The sequence below is a fragment of the Dromaius novaehollandiae genome, chromosome 22 (assembly GCF_036370855.1).
Source record: "Dromaius novaehollandiae isolate bDroNov1 chromosome 22, bDroNov1.hap1, whole genome shotgun sequence".
Lineage (NCBI taxonomy): Eukaryota > Metazoa > Chordata > Aves > Casuariiformes > Dromaiidae > Dromaius > Dromaius novaehollandiae.
In genome coordinates, this window is record NC_088119.1 from 7589742 (window position 1) to 7612734 (window position 22993).

The 22993-nt window shown below is 41.9% G+C and overlaps 1 protein-coding gene across 2 annotated transcripts in view; it reads left to right on the top strand.

The window, feature by feature from the left end:
* The window catches only part of TANC2 (tetratricopeptide repeat, ankyrin repeat and coiled-coil containing 2), a 278047-nt gene that overhangs the window by 22244 nt on the left and 232810 nt on the right, over positions 1 to 22993 (top strand). The window contains exon 1 of one of the 2 annotated variants that reach the window (XM_064524517.1): positions 8735 to 9247. The exons of the other annotated variant lie outside the window; for it this stretch is intronic. The gene's annotated coding sequence lies outside the window, so the exon portion shown is untranslated. Of the gene's footprint in view, positions 1 to 8734; positions 9248 to 22993 lie in introns of those variants that run through there. 2 annotated transcript variants of the gene reach the window in all.

A 22993-nucleotide genomic window follows, 5' to 3' on the forward strand; every position in this document is an offset into this window, starting at 1 on the left:
CTTTTACCTTAAAAAAAAAATTAACCGTAAAGTATCTGATGTTACACAAAAGATACTCAAATTGAAAAAAATGCACAACAGAGCTATAGGCATGAGTTGTAGGGCTCAAAAGTGGTGTTCTGAATTAGCCGGGCTTTGGCTCATTACGGGCCACTCGGGCGGTAATTGGTTGATAGAAAATGGTTTGTTCTATCAAATCGCCGCCTTTCAGAGGAGAAGGCCACGCAGCCATGCTGTTACTGGCTGCGTTAACTTAACATCTTTGTGGATTTCAAAAGCAACTAGGTTGGGGCTCTGAGGAAAGCAAAAATGTGCCCAGAGGGATTTATACACGGGAGTCTTTCCTAGGGACAAAACAGCAGAGAGCCTCTAGTACACTTCCAGATCTCTTCCAGTTCAATACTAAGCCCCCAGATTCCATGAAGCCTCCTCTTAGGATCCCTGAAAAGGAGGTGGCAGTGTAGAAACTGCATTCCTCATTTTTGCATCCTAACGGTTGCATTTACTTTAGGCGTTTCCATGTTTCACTCACCGATTCTACTTCTGGCTAAAAGAGCAGTGAAAGGGACTGGAAGCGGTGGCAGAGAGCCCTCCCCATCCTGTCCATCCCAGGACATATTTTAGTGCAGATAGTTTGGAGATATCCCTGGCCTCTTTATGCCAGGAGCATGCACACAGAGTCCAGTGGTAACAGATGGTATTTGTAGCTCGCCAGAGTTGTCCAGCTGTATGTCTGTTATCAAACTTTGTTTCTCAGTTGCAGGTCTAGGCTGTAGGCATCACATTTGGACCAGAAGGCAGAAATGACTATTTCATATATCAGTGCAAAGGACAATACATGAGAAAGAGTCAAGAGCTGGAATAACAACTGCTAGCAGACAGCTGGGATCCACTGAAATAAGAAAACAGTAAAAAGGAATTACAGCATCAAAGCATAATTTTTAACTTCAGATATACAGCTCAAGTATGTCTATAGTGTCACTTGTCCTGAAGACTTCAATTCCTGTGCCGCAGAGTGCTCATATCTCTAGCAAAGGGATCTATCGCTGAACTGCGGCATCTCTAGGGTCAAAAACAACAAATGTTTCACAGTGCGCAACGGCAGTTCACAAAAGTGTAAGAATTTACAATAGAATAACAGAGCAGCTGATGCATTAGGAAGGATGTACAAACAAAACATAGCATAACAAGCCAAACTGCATTTCTGTCATGTCCTTGCCTTTAAGGTATATGTTTTTGAAAAAATTGCCATGAAATCTTTATTAATAAGAAGCACTCAGGCCTCCTTCTTCTGGCCTTGTACTTCCATAAAAGAATGACTGCACCAGTCCCGTGGAAACAGTATTACTACTGCACTGAGGGCTAATATACAAATTTTGCAGCTCTTCTAGACCTATCACCTTGTGATGAGAAGCTGTCAAATGAGAAATGTAATAATGGTTACAGTAGGCACTGAATAGGAACAGTATTAATGATGAACATTTTCATGAAAGGAAAGACCCACACCCCCTTTCATAACAAAATCTCTTTGAGTGTAGCCCACATACATTTCAGAGGCAGTTGCTTTACTGACTTGGGAAGCCAAAATGTTCTGTCAGTACACACCTACTTAACAATACCCATTAGGTTAATTAAGAGAGGGTTACATTTTAGTTCATATGTCCTTTAAAAAATGGAATAAACAACACTCTTTATTCCTTTGGGAGAAAAAAAGTGCAAATCCTGCCAGCTGGTCTGTAATATGAAAGTGCTTTACATGGTGTATTTTCACAGCTGTCTTATCAGTTTCCTAAAATGAATCAGGGTGGAGCAAGCAGTTGAGGAATGTTATGAAAAAAGGATTTGAAGCTTTGCTGCGGCTTCATGATAATGACGCCCCCTTGGGACAGTGCATCGGTCAGAACATTCTCCTGGAGATACAGATAGGGCTTTTAAAACATTCTCCCACAAAATCCAGTGGCTATTGCATCTAAACTCTGGATGGAGGCCTTCTTCTGGTTGCATGAACCAGCTCTTCCCTCCTTACAGTAGTTTGACTCGGAGCAATTTTCAGACATGAGGCACCTCCAGATTTCCTGCTCCGAGATTTGGCTTTGCGAAACGTGGCAGTTTCTTCCATTGCAGTTCATCTCACTGGGAGCTGAGGGATGGCAGAACTTTGTGGATCTGGGTGTTTGATAGATCTTAGTTCAGTTTGTCAACTCCAATTAAACCAACCACTGGAGGTCAGGCCTTTTATCCACTGAAACAGTGGCAAAACCCCCACTGATTTCAATGGATTCAGTATCATATACTAAAACATACAAATACAGGCAAGCAAGCCTTTCAGTACTGCTATGCCCAGAAAGTGTTGCTGTGCTGTTCCCTTCTATCAGTGTTGCTGTTCAGTTAACAAAATAGCTCTTCAGACCACTGCTCTCATATAGCACTTTGGATTTTGACGTAGGCAAGCAGTAAGAAAACACTGTATTTATTTTAGGAGTTGAATGGGAGACAGGGTCTGATGGAAAAGAATATGATGTGTTCTTTTAACACTGTTACGGGTTAAGGGAATATACGGGACTACTTCAGCAGTTTCACTAAATACCATTTATTCCATCATCACAAAGAGTTACAGTGTATTTGGCAGAAACCAACTGAGTGAACCAAAACTTCTTCCTTTCATAAAAATGGCTTTGACCAAAACTGTACTCTTTAAAATATGGCATATTAAATCAACTTACCAAACTTCTGAGCAGGATGCATTAAGTTGCCTTACTTAACTTGTTGGCTTGCAAAATACTTATCGCTGCTTTAGCATTGGTATTTTCCCTAAGGTTTCACAAGTCTCTTTAATTGTGAAGGTGAGCAATGTTATCTTCCTAACAGACACCAAAGTGTCAGCTGCCAACAGTTTCAGTGGCCCACAAAAACATGCTCAGAAGAACATAGATAATTTATTTCAACTTCACAGTGTTCTGAGTTAAAAGTTTTAAGTGGTGAGGTTCATGAGAAGAGAAATTTTTAGAGTTAATAAGCCTCTGTTTATCTGAAAATTTTAAGATGAGCTGATCTGGAAAATAATTTTTTTTTTCTATAGTTGAAAAAGCAGGCCTTGTGCTTTATTTTACCCTGTGTGCAAAATGTTAGTTCTGATTCAGAAGTTACATGTATTTTGAGAGGCCCAATACGAATTTCACTAGGAACCTCTGTGAGCTGTAAGGTTCTGAGCATGTGACTCCTGCACCAACAAACTTTGTCCGAGCTCTGCTGATGTAGCACAGCATACAAAAATAAAAAAGACTTTTCCGATTTTTCCAAGTATACCAGTTCTACCACTGCATCTTGTCCTACCAGTGTCTTTAGACCGTCGCGGCAAATTACCCCTCCAGCGTTCAGTATTCCTGCAGAATGCTGGAATGTAAATTACAAAGGATAAGTTGCTGGAGACTTTAATTAATGGACACATAGAAACTGAAAATGTAGTTTTCAGATAGCCTCAGTATATCTTTATCTTTGTTCAGGACTATATACATCACATGTAATCCAAAACAGTTGCAGTAGCCACTGAACACATCCTATAAATAGCTGTACCAAAGCTGTAGAAAATTCTATAAAGCTTTTCCTACCCTAAATGAACATCTGCCTGATTGCCATTTGCAGTCATTAAAAATGATCTCTTGAACTCTTAAAAACTGAGCTAAGTTGGTCCTGGCATAATTGAATGGGGAAATACCAGAAAGCTGGTATTCCAGTTTGGTCTAGCATATGTACAAGTTCTAGTATCTTCTGTCTACAAAAATTATACTAATTCTCTAACATTAACAAAGCAGAAGATACAATTTTGTTTTTTAATTTAATTTATTGTTATTTTTTTACAACTGACTGCTGTTCCCTCTTCGAGAAGTGTACCCCGCTGTGCCAGAGGTGCATTTTTTCAGTCAAGATGTTATCTTGATCCCATGCAATCACTAAAGCTCCCATCGTGCCTCTCAGGAGGAAAATATCGAGGTTAGTATTGTTGCCAAATTAAGATCTGCATAAATACTTCCTCTCTTTCAAAATTCCAATTACAGTTTGACATACAGTATTCTTCTCTTAATAATGGATGTTTTCTGTTAAACAGATACAAAATTCTGCACTGAGGCACGTGCATTTTGTTGGTAGATTAAGGAATCTCACTTATCTGCCTCCCCACCTCAAATACCTGTTTTGGAAAAAAAATTGAGAAAGCATCAAGCAGTGTTGGAAAAGTTTTGGGGTAGGGAGGAAACGCTGGCTGGCCAGGGGACATAATTATGCTGCTTGAAAGCACTCTTTGTTTGTCTGCTGCTATGAAAACAACGCTCTATAACACATTGTATAACACCCTTCATTTCACCATGTCACTTGTTGTGCTATTATTCTCCCTGAAAATTTCTTGAGGACAACAGGCAAGGCCTTCGCTGCGAAGGATCTCTTATCATAGAATTAAATCTTCCTGGAGGTCTGTCAGAATGGGAGATTACTGACCTTCGGCGCACAGTGCAAGGCTCATCTCTTAGCCAGACACCTTTTAACTTTATCTAAGACTGGCTTTTTCTCATCTTCTTCCATCTGCTCCAGGAGGGAAATGGGAATGGCTATGATTTGCTTCCTGTGACAGGCAGGATTGTTTGATGTAGGTTTAATATGCTGTGGCGTATGGCACCAGCTCCTGTTTCTACACAGCCTTTAACATTTTTTTTTTCTGTGTTCAAATGAATTTTTGGTTTTGGTTATACTTGTTTCTGAGGAGACAGAGCTCTGCAAGCAGGAAAAGTTTCCGTTGGTTTCAATTATTGAAAGAAAGTTGTGCACTAGAAACTGGATATTAATTCAGAGATTCAGAGAATGCTGTTCCTTTCGTGTTTTCTGGTCATTTCATTCCAGAACAGGTGTATACAGGAAAATAAAGCTATTTTTACTCATCCTGTATTTGTTACTCACTTCTTCTCTGAAAAGCTCGTTGGGAAGCCCTAATTTCAGCCATTGATCAGATGAAGGGTAACGCTGGTGTTAAAATGGAACATGGGTGGTAGAAGAAAGGTCTTAAAGTACCTATTTAGATTTAGACAAAATTAAGTCAGTTATCCACAGCTCAAGGTGCCCTTGCCAGAAATTGCAAAGATGAAAATTAAACAGCCAGCAAAACAGAAATCTCCCTTTCCTTCTGCAAAAACAACTCTCTTTGAAAACTCCTCAGGCTGCACAAATAGATATGCCTTTCAGTAGTTACTGAAGGGATGGCAGAACCTGAGCTCTTTCAGACTGCTGAAGTGTGAAGGAATTTAGTATCTTAGGTTTACAAGATTATGCTAAAATACTGCCTCTATAGGCATGTATTTCTTAGATAATATTGTAAACAATATTTATTTTTTATATAGTCACACTTAATAGAATCCATCTAGGAGGTGATCTGATGATATATATGATTTAAAAGACAGACTGTTTTTATATTTTCCTGTAGGGATTCTGGCTATTTGAGAGACAACATCTTGTTATTACAGCCAAGTTTTTTCTTTGCTGTTGTGCAAACTTCATGTCAGTTTGCAGTAAAAACACACAAAACATAAATAGTTGATTGAGGTTTTATGTGTTGTTTTTGGCTCTGTGGTTCACCAGAAAGGTGTTTGAAAGAGTGGTTATAAGGGTAAGTGGCTAGATGTAAAAGGGATGGACGTGTTCAAAATCGAAATCAGACTGGATTTTGGGACCAAAATCCAGAACAGTGGTTCTTCTCCCTCATCTCCTGGCTAATCCTGTAAGTCTTTAAAAGCTATAGGTGCTTCATGTTAGTGTGTTTCAAATATCTACAGTTGTGCTTCTGCATAGGCACAGAGCTACTCAGTGTAGTAAGTCTGGGCAGTTTGGTCTTTTGTTTATACGTAAACATGAACAGTTGGGATCCAGGAACTAAGCGCTCCCCTAAGTCCCAGAAGGCATTTCAGGGCAAACTTGGTCTGTACCAATTGGATCTGTCTCCTTCCAAAAGGCAGGGGAGGCTGTCATGGGAGAGGACAAAGATGCTTTCTTTTCAGTCCCCTCCTTTGCCTCGGGGACTTCAAACCCCTGTTGATGTGAAGCAGTTCCTTGCCTGCTTGGGTTCTCACTCGGAAGGCACCCAGCTTATATTAATACACTGTATACAGAGCCTATGTACGTAGCATAAATACTTAGAAATCACATATGCCTCAGGAAGCCCTAAAACCACAAACGTTGGAGGCTGCCACAACACTTCGAGGAAGCATTCCACATGTCCGCCTCGTTCTTATACCCTTCCTGAAACATCCACTTTTGGCCATTGTCAAACAGGATAGTATGGAAAATGGACCCTACATGACTGTCCTTATATTCTTATAGGTGACTAACAAGTTCTGGATTGAACATCAATTACTAGATATTTAGATTAAGTGGCTCCTTTATTCTTTCTGGAGCTGCTCTTTTGTTGATATCTCACTCTTCATCTTCTCAGCTCTATACTGGAAGCATCAGAGCCTCCCTCTCTTTCACGAACCTGGGTTTTGAAACCTGTCTGTTCTCTTAGTAATGATATGGGTGCATATGTAAAGCAGTTGACATCAGTTCTGAGAATATTTTCTTGTAGGTGGAACTATTATTCCTCCTTGGTATTGTAATTGTGCACGGAGTCAGTGATTTGCTATGCTAATAAGTTGCTGAAGAAAAATGGGAATTATTCTGGCTATGTGTTGCCCTCTAATATATGTGGGTTTAAAAGACTAAAGGGCAACAGAAGATAAGCAATTACAGAAAGCACTTTCACTAGAAGTAATAAAAGAGTCAGTAGGCTATGGATTTAGGTGAAAATATTTCTGGAAGATTTCCCTACTGTTTTTTAAAAAAGTGTTCATTGCATTGTTTTATATGATGCTGTTATCCTATGAAAGCATGAAATCCAAGGACTGGGGTGAAAGATGATATATATTCACCCGCTGTGATCCAAGCTTAATTCCAGAAATGTGGCATCTGTGTATCTGCTCTGCTAACAAATACCAATAAAAAACAAAACAGAGAGACCTCCATTTTCATTCACATTTTCTAGGTAGGATTCTTTGTATTGTAATTCCATTTTTTGTACAAGTAATTTTCTTGACTCACAACTGAAGATTACCCTGTTGGTTAATTTATTTGGTCATTAATTTGGCACTGTGGGCAGATGTGATGTAAAGCTCTTAACCTTTCTGGGGTTAGATGGAGGCAAGTAATCTGCACCCAGAAGGTTTAACAAGGCATCCCAAGGGTGTGTAGATACTTGTAATTAATTTAATTAAAGGGAACACTTTGTACTGGGTCTAAAAAGATTCTTCTGTTGAGTAAGACCTTAATATTAGTTTTCTTAAAGGGAAATATCCAGATAAAAACAAAATCCTGTTTACCATGTAGTTTTTTGTGTCAGCACTAACTTTGATTTTTAAAGTCTTGATGATAAAACCAGATTTCTGACACCCCTATATTTCATTCACTGCGGACAATAAAGCAGGGCTGATACACCGATCAGATGTTAGCACTAGTTGTAATGTGTCTTTCTTAAGCTATTCAGGCAATTTAAATAAATGTCCATATGAGCTTTGCAAAGCCAGTCTAGCTCCTCTCTTCCTGTGTGCTGCTTTTGTACCGGGTCTTTAGCTGGGTCTGCTCTCTTGCAGGGGAAGATGAGGGAAACGTGTTGGTTTTCAGCTATTTTTCTGAGAAATCCTTACCAAAAAAAAAAACACCACACACACAGCGGGAGTGTATTCACAGCAGGGAGCGGTACCTACATGGGTGGGCGACACCCGAGACAGCTCGGGGGCGGCTGCACACGGGCACCGGGGCCAGGCGCGGCGATCGTCATGCCATCGCCTCACAGCGCCAACAAATCCCTTCGCTCGGCCCCGAGCCCTTCCGAGCGGTACCTGCACGGGCAGGTTCCCGCAGTAACACGCGGTTTTAACGCCTCGGCCCTCGTGGCGGCGCTGACAGATGAAGCAGCCGCTCGAGGTCGGCTCCCGGCGGGGAGCGCCGCCCGCCCGCCGCAGCCCGGCCCACGGAGCCGGCCGCAGGCGGGTCGCTGCTTTTCGGCGACCCCTTCCCACAGCACCCGCTGCCCCGCGGCCAGGGCGCCCTGCGCGCGGGAACGGCGCCGCCCCAACGGTCGCCTCACCGGAGGAGGGGGGGGAGGGGGGCAACGGTTCCCTCACGGAGGGGCCCGCGCCGCCCCAACGGTTCCCTCACCGCAGGCTCCCCACAGCGGCCCCCTCAGCGGAGGGGGGCCTCGCGCCGCCACAGCGATCTCGCCCCCACAGAGCAGCTCCGCGCCGCCACAACGCCTCCCCCCCTCGCAGGAGGGGCCCGGAGCCGCCCCCTGCGAAACTTTCTCCCGCTCGCCGGGCGCGGGCGCTGCCTCTGCCCCGGCCGTGCCTCCCGGCGCCCTCCCCCCGCCGCTCCCGACGGGGTTTATCGCACGCGGCGATCACGGATGTGATTAACGAGCATCCCGCCACTCCCCCCTCCCGCAGCGGCCGCGCCAGGTACGAGCAGCCGCCCCCCCCCCGCCAGCACTCGAGGAAGGAGCGGGCCGATTTGCATAGCCCCGCCCCCTCCCGCCGCAGCCCTCACCCCGGCGCAGGTTGCGTTAGGGCGGGGAAGGGGCTCATTTGCATAGCCCCGCCCCTCATCATGAATAATTCAGCAGCGCCTCCTCGCAGCGGGGCGGCTCACCTCCGAGCACATCACACGCACGGAGGGAGGGAGCCCGGGGGCGCGCGCGCCCGCTGCTTCCCTTCCCCCTCCTCCCTTCGCCCGGCCTGGTCGCCCGCCCGCCCGCCCGGGGGGCGAGCGCCGCGCGCCCTGCCCTGCCCTTCCCCCTCGCCGCGGCCCAGCACGCGCGTGCCCGCCAGGCGGCGGCGGCGGCGGCGCGCGCGGGGCAGAGGCGCGGGGGGCTGCCGCTCCCCGCGGGAGGCCGCGGCGCGCGCCCGCTCGCGCGCCGGAGCGAGGCGGGAGGGGGGCGCTGTGGTAGCTCGGCGGCGAGGGAGACGCCGCCGCGCGGAGCGAGAGCCGCCGAGGAGGGGCGAGCGCGGCCGCCGCCCCCCCTGCGCGTCCCCTCCCCTGCAGGCAGGCGCGCGCCTCAGCGGCTCCCGGCGCCGCGGCGATGTGGTGAGAGGGAGGCGCCCCGCGCTCGCCAGCCCCGGCCGCGGGCCGCCCGCGAGCCCCGCGCTCGCCAGCCCCCGCCGCGGCGCCGTCGCGCCAGGTAAGAGCCAACGGCCGCGGGGCGCCACCCCCCCCCCATGCGGCGACACATGTCGGGGCGCGGCGGCGGGGGGGGTGCTGTCGGCGACATGTCGAGAGCGAGCAGGGGCGGGGGCGGCTGATAGCGGTGCCCGGCTGGCGAGCCGCTCCCCGCCCCGTGGGGGAGGGGGCGGGCGGCGCCCCTCGGCGGGGCGGCGGCGGCGGGCTCGGCCCCTCGGCGGGGGCTCGGGGAGGGGGGGGGGGAGCCGCTGCGGGGCCGTATCGCCGGGGCGGGGGGAAGGGATTTGGTGCCGTGTCGAGGGAGCGGAGCGATGCCGGGGGGGGCCGGGCGCTGCTCGCGGGGGCTCTCGCCGCGGCTGCCTCGGGGGCAGGTCCGCGCCCGCTGCCTCGGTCATGCTGCCGCCGCCCGTTAATGAACCTGGAATTCATCGGGGCAGCGCTCGGTGCGTGAGCAGCCCCGAATTCCAGGTCCAGTGAGAGCAGCGTGCACGTATGCTTGCAAAAACTGCATCTTTTCGGTCACAAATCGGCTGTCTTTAAAATAGCATGTAAGCCGAGAAGGTAAGTGGATAATATCCCTTTCGTATATCACATTGCAAGAATTGTTTTATCAGTTAAAAAAAAATCCATCTCTAAACACTAAGGAAGACTATAAGAAGGAATTTCGTGCACATTGGCCTCTTATTTTGCAGGGACTTCGCTGCAGATAGACTGCACGTGAAGCAAACACACACAACACTCCCCTCCCTCCCTCCCTCCAAATATTTCCGTACAGCTTGAGAAAAACAGGGGTTAAATATCCTCCCTTCTTATTCCTCCCAGAGGGTGAGTAAGGAGTGTGGAGTCTAATGACACACAGTATCTTTCTATTACAGGCGTGGGCTGGTTGTTGGGGGCTAAAATGTAAAAAAGAGATGAGATATGATGAGGCAGACAGCTTCTCTTCTGTGTATGTTTTGCAAGGATAAGGCAGATTCTCATCCCTATTTGTGTTTGGAAGTTCGGGAGCAAATCTAAGCCAGTTTAGAGAAAAGGATGCATCTGTGTGGATTTTAGGCTTTTATACAGGTGAGAATAACTAGCATAAGGAAAATATTATCTTGAGAAGTTAAGTAATGTGACTTAAAAAGGCTAATTAAGACAATTGGGGAGTGAAGCACTGCTGCAATATACTGAATGAATGCAAATTAATACTGAAACTGGGAGAAGAACGAGAAGAAATACAGCAAGTGTGCCATGGAGAACAACAACATGGCCATGGTCCCCTGCTTGCAGCATTTCTCAGGTTGGAGCTTGGAATGATGTCTTCAGAGTGCCAAAGGTTGGGTTTTGTCTTTTTTTTCTTACTTAATCCTTAAAACAAAACCCAAAACAAAAAACATCCTTTCCTAATGTGTAAATTAAAAAAAAGGGGGAAGTGGAGGCAAATAAAGTAAATGCCTTTTGCTGAGAATGTCTGTTTTGAAGAGAATTTGGTAGCTATGGTCACATGAGGCTTTCTTACTGGCATGGTGAGGGACACCTTAGATCATACATAGCTTGTGCAGTGGTGTGTATATCTGTAAAATACATGATGAATGTGCTAGTGAGTTGTAAAAGGATAGTATATTGCATCTGCAGCTTACCATAATCAAAATCCCATTTTTTTGGCTCTATGAATGAATTATCAGGAAAAAACACTAATGCTTGGGCAAAGAATATTTAAGCCATTTGAGGTCTGTGGCATTATGACTCTGGGGCTGCTTAAAAAAAACAAACAGCTCCTTAAACAGTTGTTTCCTTTCCTTAGTAACTCCTGTCAAGTCTATCATAAATGCAAAAGGCTATGTGTACTCCAGACTTCCCACCAATTTCATTTAAGTGGAAGGGAATGGAAGGACTGTGTGGTGTTTGGATCTCGGTTGTGGTCATAGGATACTGAAGCATATCCGCGTGGATTTAGACTTGTAATTGCAACATGGATTACTGGTCACATATACAGTGAAACTGAATGAATAATATATAATGTTATAAAATAAACTGAATATCAGTATTGATCTTGTAGCAATTCCTGTCTTCCCATGTTTTCTCTTGGTTTGCTCGTGATCCTATATTTGCATGTGTTTTTTAATAGAAGTACCTATTCTGAACCACAATGGGTTTCTAAGTTATCTAACTATTACCTTTTAATATTTCAGATTATGTGCACATTTACTTTCTGTTATACCTTGGTTCTGTTAAACCTTTGGTTTAACCTTTTTGGTTAAACTTGTGGTCAGTTGAGAGGCTAGTAACACCTGTAATCCTGAGTTCTGATAATTTGATAAATCTCTTCCTCTTTAAAAATTTTTGAAGACTTTTTCCAGATTTCTTTTTGATACATAAAGCAACAAGTGCACACACTGATTCTTTTTCTTTAAAGATCAAATTTTGGGTCTGAATTTTCTTGAAAATAATGTGGAATGGTATAGCAAGATGACTTCCATTGACATCCAGACAAGCAAATGACTGTAAGTGTAATTTCTTGATGAGATTAAGCTGATTGTAAGAACTGCTGCAAAAGCAGTGACCTCTTCTCTCCATCCTCCCCCCTAACCCCAAAGTGTGGTTTGATGTTGTAGCCCTTTCTCGTACCTAGTTGAATGCTTGAGCTGCTGCTTGGTGAATGAAAGCCATTTATTTATTTTCTCCGAGTTCATTTCTAGCTGGATCAATAAACCGGACTGACATGTTGGACATTAGTGTGACACAAGGAGGATGCAGGAATATATGCCAGGAAATAGGATGGCTGGAGCTCTCCTTTCTGGCAGCAGTGAGCTCTGTGAATGGTTGGTGTTGATGGTGAACGGGTGCCTGGAGTACACTTGTACGAAGCCTTGAAGCTGTCTCTAACAGTGTTACCTTCAGGTGTGCAGTGACTGACCTTCAGTGAGTGTATTTTGTTTATGCTTAGTGCAACCTAAAGAATACTTGCAATCTTACAGCCTTACTGATGTCATTGATTAAAATCTTTGTGGACAGCTTCATTAGTAGTTTCAGGTTGCATCTTGCCCTTGGTTTCTGATATGTTTATTAAAAAAGTGCCAACCTCTAGGAACGCTTAAGTATCCAGAAAGCATGCAAAAGCAGCACAGTCATATGGACCCAGTGACGCACCAGTAAAGTCAGTAGGAGGTTAGCGTGCTCTTCAGTGAGAGCAGGATTGAGCCCACTGGAAGTTTCTAACTTTAGTAATTTTAAGTCTTCATCTTGGAATAACATGTTCATTTTAACTTCAAGGTTGAGAGTATACCTGTCGAATGTGCTGGAGAGAAATTGGCATTTAAGGCTCACTGTATCTGCAAATATATGCAGGGGTGGAGCATACTAGATCATTCATGTATCGTATATTTGCCAAGTGGATTTTATAAGCTTAAAAAGACAAATTCTTATTATGTTACATAGAATTAGGCTAGTCTCGTTATTGTATGAGACTGAAATACAGTAGTTCGTTTTGTGTTCACTTGAAAACTAATCACTTTTATATAAAACCTGAATTAATATGAAGAGGAGATAATGGCCTGCTTCATGTAGTTACATTAAGAAGTGAGAAACGGGGAATTTAAAGCCCAATCTCGAAATGGTGCCTTTGTGAAGCTGCCCCATCCAATTCAGTTTGAGGCTCTAGTTATGTAACCCGTGGCCAGAGGATCCGGTTTCAGGGTTAGGGTGACAGAGGACCTGGAGGGGAGTTCAGCTTGTTCTCCTGAAGTGGAACTGGCTGTGGGATTCTGGTGGAAGAGTAGAAGTGCCTTTACTGGGTTTCGAACAAAAATATTGCATGTTTTAGGTGATAGGGTAACGGAACTATTTTGTTTGAAATCTCAACTAGAGAAAAAATTGTTTGGAGTAATTCGTAGAGTTCACCGAATACTCTGGTTTTCTTTCTGGGCAGCATTTCTTACCCGTCTTTCTAAGACGTGTCAAGGAAGTTAATTTATACTGTGATATCAGCAGCTCCATCTTGAAAATGCTAATCTTTATGAAATACTTATTAATTAGTAATGACATAACATAAGTATAATATGCTCATTTGGCTCAAGTTTGTTTTGATGTCACATTGTGAGATTACTTGATTTCAAAGGAATTATTTCACTTGTAGTGTTTAAAGTATATATAATACTATAATATGTGTAAATATACACACATCTATAAAACAGACTGTTGGTTTTGTATATATTCTACATAAAACAAACCTAGATATAGCTTTGCTTCCTTAGTCATTTTAATTTTTATTTACTACTTAAGTAAAGCTCTTTCCTGCTCTGAAAGGAGGGTTTATATGCTAGAATGTTGCTTTCTTGGAATTTAAAACTTGAGAGTGCCTCTGATTTACCCTCTCCCCGCCCAACACCATAGCTTCATAAAGATTAAGATTGTTCAGCTTTAGTTTTACAAAATAAGTCATCTTAGGTAGTGATCCTTAAGTGCCAGTTTGGCAGAGGCACGTGTTAGATGCTTCAGGAACATGAAGAATCCTGGTGAGTTCATGTTACTATTTCTATGCACACAGGTCTCTACTTGCCTTCTGGTGGAATCGGGGCTCGCATCCTGATTAGGAATGGTGTTGTATGAGCTAATGGGTAGGGAAGTAATCTGTTAGAGTAGTGTTTTCTTTTGAAGTGATATAACTAATGAAAAAATGGGTGATGAATCATGCATGTTGACATTTCAGCTGTTACCAGTATTTGTTATTTATTTGTCCTTTATGAAAAGAACATACTGGTGACTGAAGGAATATCCTTTAAAGTAGAGTGATAGTGCTGTGGTATGGAGGCTGGAGTTGCTTTTAATTTTGCTGTTGGCCTGTGGAGTGATTTGTTATGAGTACGAAAGATCTCTAATATGGTTTCCAAATATTGTTACTCGTTGTCTTTTGCTTGTATTTACTGAGAGATAATAAAGTGCATGGTGTATGTCCGAAGTTAAGATCCAGTATGGCAAAAACCGTATTATATGAATAATCCCCTTTTTGCACCACAGCCAGTTCCATTCATGTTGCCTGGCTTCACATAAGTTACTGAAAAGTCACCTGATTAGCATTTCTAACCTTATTATGCTGATCAAAGTAGAGAAAGCTCAAAGCTGTGTTTGTTCCTGTACTGCCTTGTGAGGATATGCAAATAGCACATGTTTGCCTGCTATTGTCTCAACCTCTTCCAAGCTTGGAAAGAGGGAGGCAGGCTTCCTCCCTTCTCCCTTTCTGCATTTAGAAGCTTGTGGTCATTTCTTTTGGAGCAGCTTGTATATAATCCAGCAGAGAAGTGGTCGTCGTGATGAGTTATTTCTCTTTACATCCTGTTTTCCGCATCATCTTTTTTTTGCCGTTGAAAAAGGTGGCTTGGTTTTCAGGGATCAATGACGTTACAAATGTCTGTTGTGTAACTCTTAAAACCAGAAGTTTGTATAAATACATCACTAACTAATGAAACACTGCTGAATAGTTAGTGAACTGTGTCTTTTACAGTAATCTATGAGTTTTTTTGAGATTATAAATCAGAATAGTGAGAACAGAGCATTTGAGGAAATTTTCCCCTACCATAGTTATTTGGGAGTATGTGTTTTTGAGTTCCTCACCTTTAAATGGTAGGGGAGTATTTGACTGTCTAATTCTAAAATTCAACCATAATTAGCAATTAAAGCAGATGTAAATAATCTCAGTTTTGTAGCCTGAAGTTGAAAGGGTTGCATTTAATGAAAAAAGTTATTTTGGATAGGTGACATCTTATTTGCAATACAAGTCACATTTGGAGTTTCTTATTAATTAGTGAGGATGAGAAAAGAAATGGTTAATTTGTATTTGTGTGATAGGGGCTTTTCCCATTTATCTACTGATATATTGTTAGGTGTTTTGGCTGCTTAGTTATTTTATTTTTCCTTCCATGCCTGTATGTTTTCCAGGGCAGGTAGAATAATATTTTGGCAGATTGCTGCTATTTTGCTGTACTCAGGATACTTACGTAAAATGCTTTCACAAAGCAGTGAGTAGGAAATCTTACTGTTGAAACTTATTATTATTTTTTTAAGTTGCCTTAATGTGGGATGATGGTGGTGGTGGTGTTGAAGTGTTCTTTTCAGCTGGCTGCGGTCTTAAAACACTGGTTTTCTTTCTTAGTTTAGATTAAAAACTTGGTGGATGCATTTGAAAAACAGAAACCTTCAGCACATATGAAAAGTATCAAAATCAAATATTCACCTTCACATAGTTTGCATTGTCTTTATAGTGTTTGTTCTTCCAGAAAGTGGTTGTATATTGATTCCAATAGATGAAGAGTGTTAATTGATATTCTTGGGAGTGCCTTAATATCCTTAACCTGGAAAAAATGATGTAACTTCTGTTTAGTGCCTGTCAGCTTGATGGTAATCTTAAATTGCTTGCAGGTGAGTTTTTCATCTGTGAATTGCAAAGTATTGTGAAGCTGATTGAGTTAGGTCATGTGGTCAGTGTTTTAAATGTTGGCTTAAAGTATTGGTAAGCCCTATCTATAGGCTTATAGCCATATCTATAGGCTATGTCCTGCTTAGCATTTTTAGTGAGCTGCTGTTGGACTTTGTGAAATATGGTAGAATATTTCAAATGAACTGAATGGCACATCTGGTTTTGCTCTTCCCTTCCCAATGTTAATGCAGATTGAATGAGAATATTTTGGAAAAAATATACAGTGAAAGAATGGGAGTGAACTGTAAGGAAAAAGAAATGTGAATTAAGTAGCTTCCCATTTGTCTATCTGGACTTGAGGAACAGGTGTAAGAGGATTTAGATTCTTTCTGCAGAAAATGGAAAATGGCTTATTGGCTTTATTGTTTCAAGGGGGAGAAAAAAAGGAGAGGGGCAGGGGTTACCTTCTACTGCTCTTTCAAGGTGTTGCTAGCTGTGCGTGTCCTCACCCAGCTGTTGATGCCTGCTGTCTTTGTCCACCTGCTGAAAGCTTCCAGTCCCTCAGTTGTGCTAGATCAGCTGCCTGGGTGTGGAATAAAAGGAATAATTTCATTTTACCTCCTTCCCTGCCCCATGCTTTCCCCTGGGAATTGTTCCCTGGTGGTGCTGGTGAATGAAGTTAAGGGTCCTGTTCTCTCCCACTGCTCTGGCACTGCAAATTCTGGTGCTTCTGAGTGCCAGTGCCTTTTTCAGCCAAGAAAATAAGCTTCAGCCATCTTGGGTTGGGATCTCATAAAGTTAATGTTGTTATTTATGAAGCAATATTATTAGAAAGTGAAGGAACAAAATGCAGAGTGCTATGAATACTGATGGGCATATCTTTCCTTTTGTTGGTCCTCTTATTTAGCTCTTTAAGAGCACATGGTTTTCCTTCTTACAGCATCTTCCGTTCTCTCCTGTGGGGTTATTCTGTGGAGAGGGAGAATTTTTAATAGGAACGTGCTCTTAACGTTCCAGCTACAGATTTAAAGAGACTTGGTAACTGAGAGCTGAATGCTAGCTAGAACTCTTGATAGAAATGAGATATGTGATATTTTTCTTTTGGCGCTGAGGGATGTTAACTCTTGGAAAACTTGAATGTTCTTTAGTTCACCCAAAGTTACAATGTCACCGGAGAAATGGCAGGGTGGCCTCGGATGAAGCTGGGCAAAATAGTCGTGGCCTTTCAGGCTCAAGTCCCTTCTCCACGCTTCTTTCTTAAGGTTCCCGTCGCAGTATAGATTTTTAGCTTTGTCTCTTGGTGCTCTCCTTGGCGATTAGCGTGTGTATGTGGGCATGAGGGGTCAGTGCCTGAGTAGATAATTGGGATAGACTTAGGCAGTCTGTTCCTTGCAAGTGTCGCAGAAGAAAGCCTTCAACAAGGGAGATTAGCGGACAAACCAGTAAACAACTTTCTATTCTCAAGAGAACTGATGGAATAAAATGTAGAAGGATTCTGTGAGAGGGGAAAAAATCAAATGAAATGTTGTGGGTATAGTTTTTAGAAATATGCTATGCTTGGAGAAAAACGCCGAAAGGAAGAGTGAGTTGAACTTTCATGACGGCTGTAGAACTGAGCCAGCGGAGGGGTGCAAAGGTACATGAATATAGTGATTTGAATGATCAAGATCAGTGGCATGGAGGCTGCTTAGCAAAAAAAAATTGTAGTGAACACGTGCATACATGTATAGCTAAAAAGGCTGAGAACAGTATTGTACAGAACAGGAACAGGATAGTTTGTTCACTATCAAGGCAATTACAAGATGAGAATATTTAGTTGCCCTATATTAAAAAACAGGTGTTGCATGTCTGTCCCTGCCATGGCTACTTGTTACAATATAAAAAAAAATTTCCATAGATATATATGTTTATGGATTTTGCTGGCAAGCTCGAAGCTTGCAGGCCACATCGTTCTTCATGTGACTTTATTTTTAAGGATATGTGCAAAATGATATAGGTTCAGGGAGTTATTCTATGCATGTGTGTGTAGCTGTATGTAGCTGCACTGTACTAAATACTTTTCAGGCTAGTTTCATCTGTTACTTTCTGTAATTGCTTACACTGGGGCCTAATGGTTATTATCTGCTCTAGCAGCATTTGCATTTGTAAATAACCTTAGTTTAATAGCTCAGTGATATTATATGGAGGGAGAAACCTCCTACTTGCTAATTTAACAGGGATTTTTTCCTCTTATTTAAATAATTCTTTCCTATTGAATTTTCAGTGCAAGATTTGATTTGAGGACCCTAACTCAATTCTCTGCTGTCTGAAACAGTTATTAATATGATATACTTAGCTTCACAGTTGGAACATTAGCGGTTACTTGAAATCTTTGTGAGCAGCTTTCCGTTGGCACCAGCCTTGGTTAATCCTTGGGTTTTTTTCAAGGAATCTCTGGAGCTTTTTTGCCTTGCGGAGTGGGAATTTAGTATAATGGACACCATTAGAGAAGGTAAGATTGCTCTTTGAAGGCTTAAGTTGCAATAGAGCTACATATGCCCACATACTTTCTCTTCAGATGGGTAATATTTATCTATGTCTTGATTAAAAAAAATAAAAGGGGGTAAAAAAGAAAAAGCCAATGGTGACAGCAGGCAGTGCTCCTACACCTCCTCAGCAGAGGTGGAATATACCATCTGTCACTATGTGGGTAGTAGTTATCCCAAAAAGTAATAACAGTGGGAGTTCTTGCCAGTTACAAGTTGTGATCACAAGCCAAATGGTGTAGATCTAATTTAGTGTGCATTTCCAAAGAGAAAGAAATGCAGGTATTTATTTTTGCGAACTTGAGAAGTATTTTCAGTCACGGGGGGGCTATGCTGAGGTTTTAGGTGCTGGCATTTTAAAGAAAGTGTGAGGGGAATAAGTCAGGGGAATATGGGCCGAAATGCCTACTAGACCACCTTCTAGGCAACTTTTAAAAAGCTGGATTTTTTTTATTATTATGTAAACCCCAACTAGGTTATTACATGCAAGGTTGAAATTTAGGAATCATTTTAAGAGGGTGAATAATGGAGTGGCCTGGTGATTTAATGCTTGTACCAAATGGGAACTGAAAGATCTGGGTTCTTTCTCCTTTGGCACTATTAGTCTTGGACAAATCATTGCTACCTGCCATAAGCAGACTAGAAAGCTTTGTAGCTAGATGAGAAATGTTAGATTCCCTATCTTGATTTTAATAAGGCTTTTGATATTGTGTCCTATGATGTTCTTGTGCAGAAAGTTAGACACAGGATAATTGAAACTGCTGTAAAGTGTGTGCAAAAATAGGTTAGCAAGCTGCTGGAGAACAATCATCAGCACCGTATAATTGAAAAGATATCTTGAGCGAAGTCCTGCAGGAGCAGGTATTGCATCCAGTACTAGTGAGTATTTTGATTAGCGACTTGGATGATAAAATTGAGAGTATGCTATTTAAACTTGTGGAGGATGTGGGCCTTTAAGAGGTTGCAAGGATAAGAAAAGAGGAGCAGAATTCGGAAGGATCTTGAAAAAATGGAGAAGTAGACTCGAACTACCTTATAATGCAAATAAATAGAGTTTTCCCAGAGCTTATTCTTACTAAAAAAGAATGCATAAATACAAGATAGGCAACATTTGTTGGGGTAATTTTTCTTCTGAAAAGGACCTTAAGACTATGATGGATTATAAGATGAACACAAAACAACATCACATTCTTTTAAAAAGGCAAATTTTGTAGTGAGAGAAAGATGTCTGTGAGAATAACTTCTACAGCTGTATGAAGTAATTTCTGGACTACACCTAGTTCTGATAAGGTCTCAGTGGGATTACTGTCTTCTGCTTCCAGAGATGTTTGAACTGAATTGGTGTGAATCCGGTTTAGAGCAACAGGAATGGTGGCAGAGAGCTTCAGAGAGCATGTAGGAAAACAGATGAACAAACCGGAGCTCTTTGGCTAAAGAGAGAAACTGAGGGAGTTGATGAGTCAAGGGTCTTACAGTACATAATACTATATTTATAAGCATAATTTTACTGTAAAATGAAGGAATAGCCTATTTAGAGTGGACAAAGGTTTAAATAATGGACAGAATGGAGACTTTTTAAGGAATTTTCCTATTGGTAAAGGTGATCAGTGGGATACTGCTTTGCAAGGACATTGTGGAATCGGCGGTCCCGGTCTCATCTCCAAAGAACTAGAATGCAATTACAGCTAAAAGATTGATTTATTAGAATGATAAAGGGTTGAGAGGAAAATCAGAATATTACTGAGTAGTATTGGTGTGTTTAGTAATAAATTTTACTTTGTATTGATTTGCAGTAGCCGCCCCCTCCCAAATTAGAAAAAGATGAAGACAAAAAAATGGCCTGTAATGATTGATTTTCCTCAACAATGAAGATTTTTGTTACTTGCTGTGATCACTGAGCCATGTTCTGGATTGTTCCTGGGGTTATATATTTTTTTCTTGCTCCTTTTGTTAAAGTGGTTCCTGGAGTTGCCCAGAGGAGCAACGCGGTGAAAGGAGCTCTCCTTCCTTGAACGTCTTCCTTGTGCTCAGGCTTCGGGACATCCCGTGATAACGCATGGCGTCAGATCAATTCCTTTTCATCCTCTTTCTGAACGTTAAATCTTCTTGATTTAGCACACTCCTTCCTTCTCCTTTAAATTGCCTTTTTTCTTAAAAGGCTGTTGAGGTTGACTGATGGAAGGTTATACGTGGTATAACAGTGTATCGTACAGAACGTAGCTGAATTTGCCTCGTCCTCAGCAGCCTGTAAAGGCTTGGCTGTGCATGAATGTCAGCGCTGGCCGGGGGGTGTTTGAACAGAGGATGCCTCTGTGCACCCTCTTGGCTTTAGGGCATGCCGCAAGAGCCGTGGCTCTTGCATAACTGCAAGTTTTGCTTCCTTAAACATGTAGGAAAATCCTTATGCATTTTAAAAACTTTAGAAAAACTATGAAATCTATTTATCAATAGGCAGAATGCATTTATCAGAGTTGACTAACAGTCTACAGCCAAACTTAATTTAAGCTTTAATTAAAGAGAGCTTAGGCAGAAATTGTTTCATTGGTTTATAGGAAGAATTGAAACTTTTTTTTTTTAAATTAAAGAATTAAAATAACAGACCAGGAAAGGAAAGCACTATAAATCTCCCTTGACTCCTTTATTCCCTATAAATGTGGATCCTGACTGAGGGCAGCTGTTGATTCAGCTTCAGTGAAGAGAGTGGACGATGACAGGCAGTTTGAAGGAGGGGTGTACTCTGTGCTGGAAATCACTAATTACTCTTCAGATAGAAAGGTTTAGTGATGGAAAAATAACTAAAAATATACCATGTCAACTAAAGCATTTAAGATGATCCTTTGCATGCACTTTCTGTACATAAACTACAGTACAGGAAATCAAAATACTGCTGACTTACACGGTTTAAGAAAATATGACAGTTCTGTAAGGAACCCAATTTAAAATTAAACATTGACACGTGTGAATTAACACATTTTTGTAAACTACCAGAAGATGCACTGTGCAGTTTGCAGTAACAAATGCAACAGACTGATTAATTCTGTTTCAGTGGAAAATTCTATTTAACTGTCCAGACACAAACATTACTGCTGTAATTTGGAAGGATGAAGGGTTGTGATAGACCAGGCCTGTAACTGAGGTTTATTGCATTGATATGCTAAAAATGTGATGATGGATCAAAAGAGCAGTATATCTGACTGACTTGATATTGAAATAGATGTCCATCTCTGAATCACACACTTTTTAAAGTGGAAAAATACTGTATGTGAATTAACCTGAAAGACAGATACGGAGTTAGATGACAGCTACTCAGGAAATTTTTTGGAAGATGCCATCTGCACGAGAAAATACAAATGCTGATGTTACATTTTGGAATTGAACAGCTGATGCGTCTGAAACTTTTTCCAGTTTTTGATAGACTGTTTTAATATGAGCTCATCTAAAAGAACAGTGAAGAATAGTATGAGAAGATACCTACTTTGAGTTTGCCTGATGTGTTGTATTTTATTACCTCTGAAAAATCCTTTTTCTCCTAAAAAAAAAAAAAAAATCTCCTATAAACAAAATAAACCACCTGAAAATGGGAACAATGGAATTTGGAATGTATAAAGGTCTGTAAAATGTCCAAATTAAAATGAAAAATAGAACACTTCAGGTGTCATCTGCATGCCTGCACGCAGAGCAAAGGAAATTCAGAGGGAATCATAAATTTCAACTTGTGCCTTTATGTGGCAAGGTAAACCTTCTGTATGCACCAAATGGTAGGCAGAACATGGTGGGAGGAAGGAATGACAGAAGGCAAGTTATGAGTTATATTTATTTACAAAGACTGTATCAATTCGTATTTCCCTGTGCGTATGCATACAGTTAAGTAGATTCAAGCTTCTTTTAGCCAGAGCCCTGCTCAAAATCTCTCTGGAGTTTTATTTCTGATCTGGGTTCTTAGTGCAGAACCCGATAAGCCATATGTACGCATGCTGACAAAATTCCTGCGTAGATGCAGAGCCATTCCCAAAGAGTGCTTTTGTTGTTCTTTCTCACATTATTTGGGTAGATGATTTAGCTACACTTATGTCAGCATACGTTGCTTCTCTGCTAGGGGACTTTGCCAATATCTCTTTTTTTTCCCTGGCACAGCTATAACTACAGGGGTCTTCATAAAGCAGATAAGCTTTGCATCTGGTGGTTCTTATTTCTTTGTGGGTTTGTTGTTGTTTTTTTTCTTTTTTTACTGCTTCTGTCTCTGTTGCAAATGTCTGGAGTACTGCCTAACAAGTCTAAGGAATAAAGAATTTTTTTCCTAAGTCTACTGAATGTATTAACGTTCCCTGTGCTGAGTTAGCTTTCCATGTTAGGCTGCCATATCTTTGATCTTCTGAAAAGGAGATCAGCACTGAAGTTGGAGTATGCATACATGTACATTAAAGTAAGTTAATGAACGCTCTTTAGTAAACTCCTGAGTACGGTTGGTTAATCTGTATACCAACCTCTTTGTATTCAGAAGCATAGTTTGAGTGAGATGGATATAAAGGGACCTTATTTGAAAGAGTTACCTCAATTAGATATTTTATTTGTGAGAAATTTCAATGTTCATATGACCTGAATCAATTATATAACTTTCATCTGTTGAATCTGCATACTGTGTGTTCTTGTGTGTCTCTGTTACAAATAAAATTTTTCATTGAAGAGAGCTATTATGATTAATTTCAAACTCTTGCATAAAATATACCTCAAGATACCTGCATTTGTTCTCTTAGACAAACTGTTTTTGCAGTGAAGAAAGCAGATAAGTTCCTGTTACTGGATGAGTTTACTGCTTTACATGTGA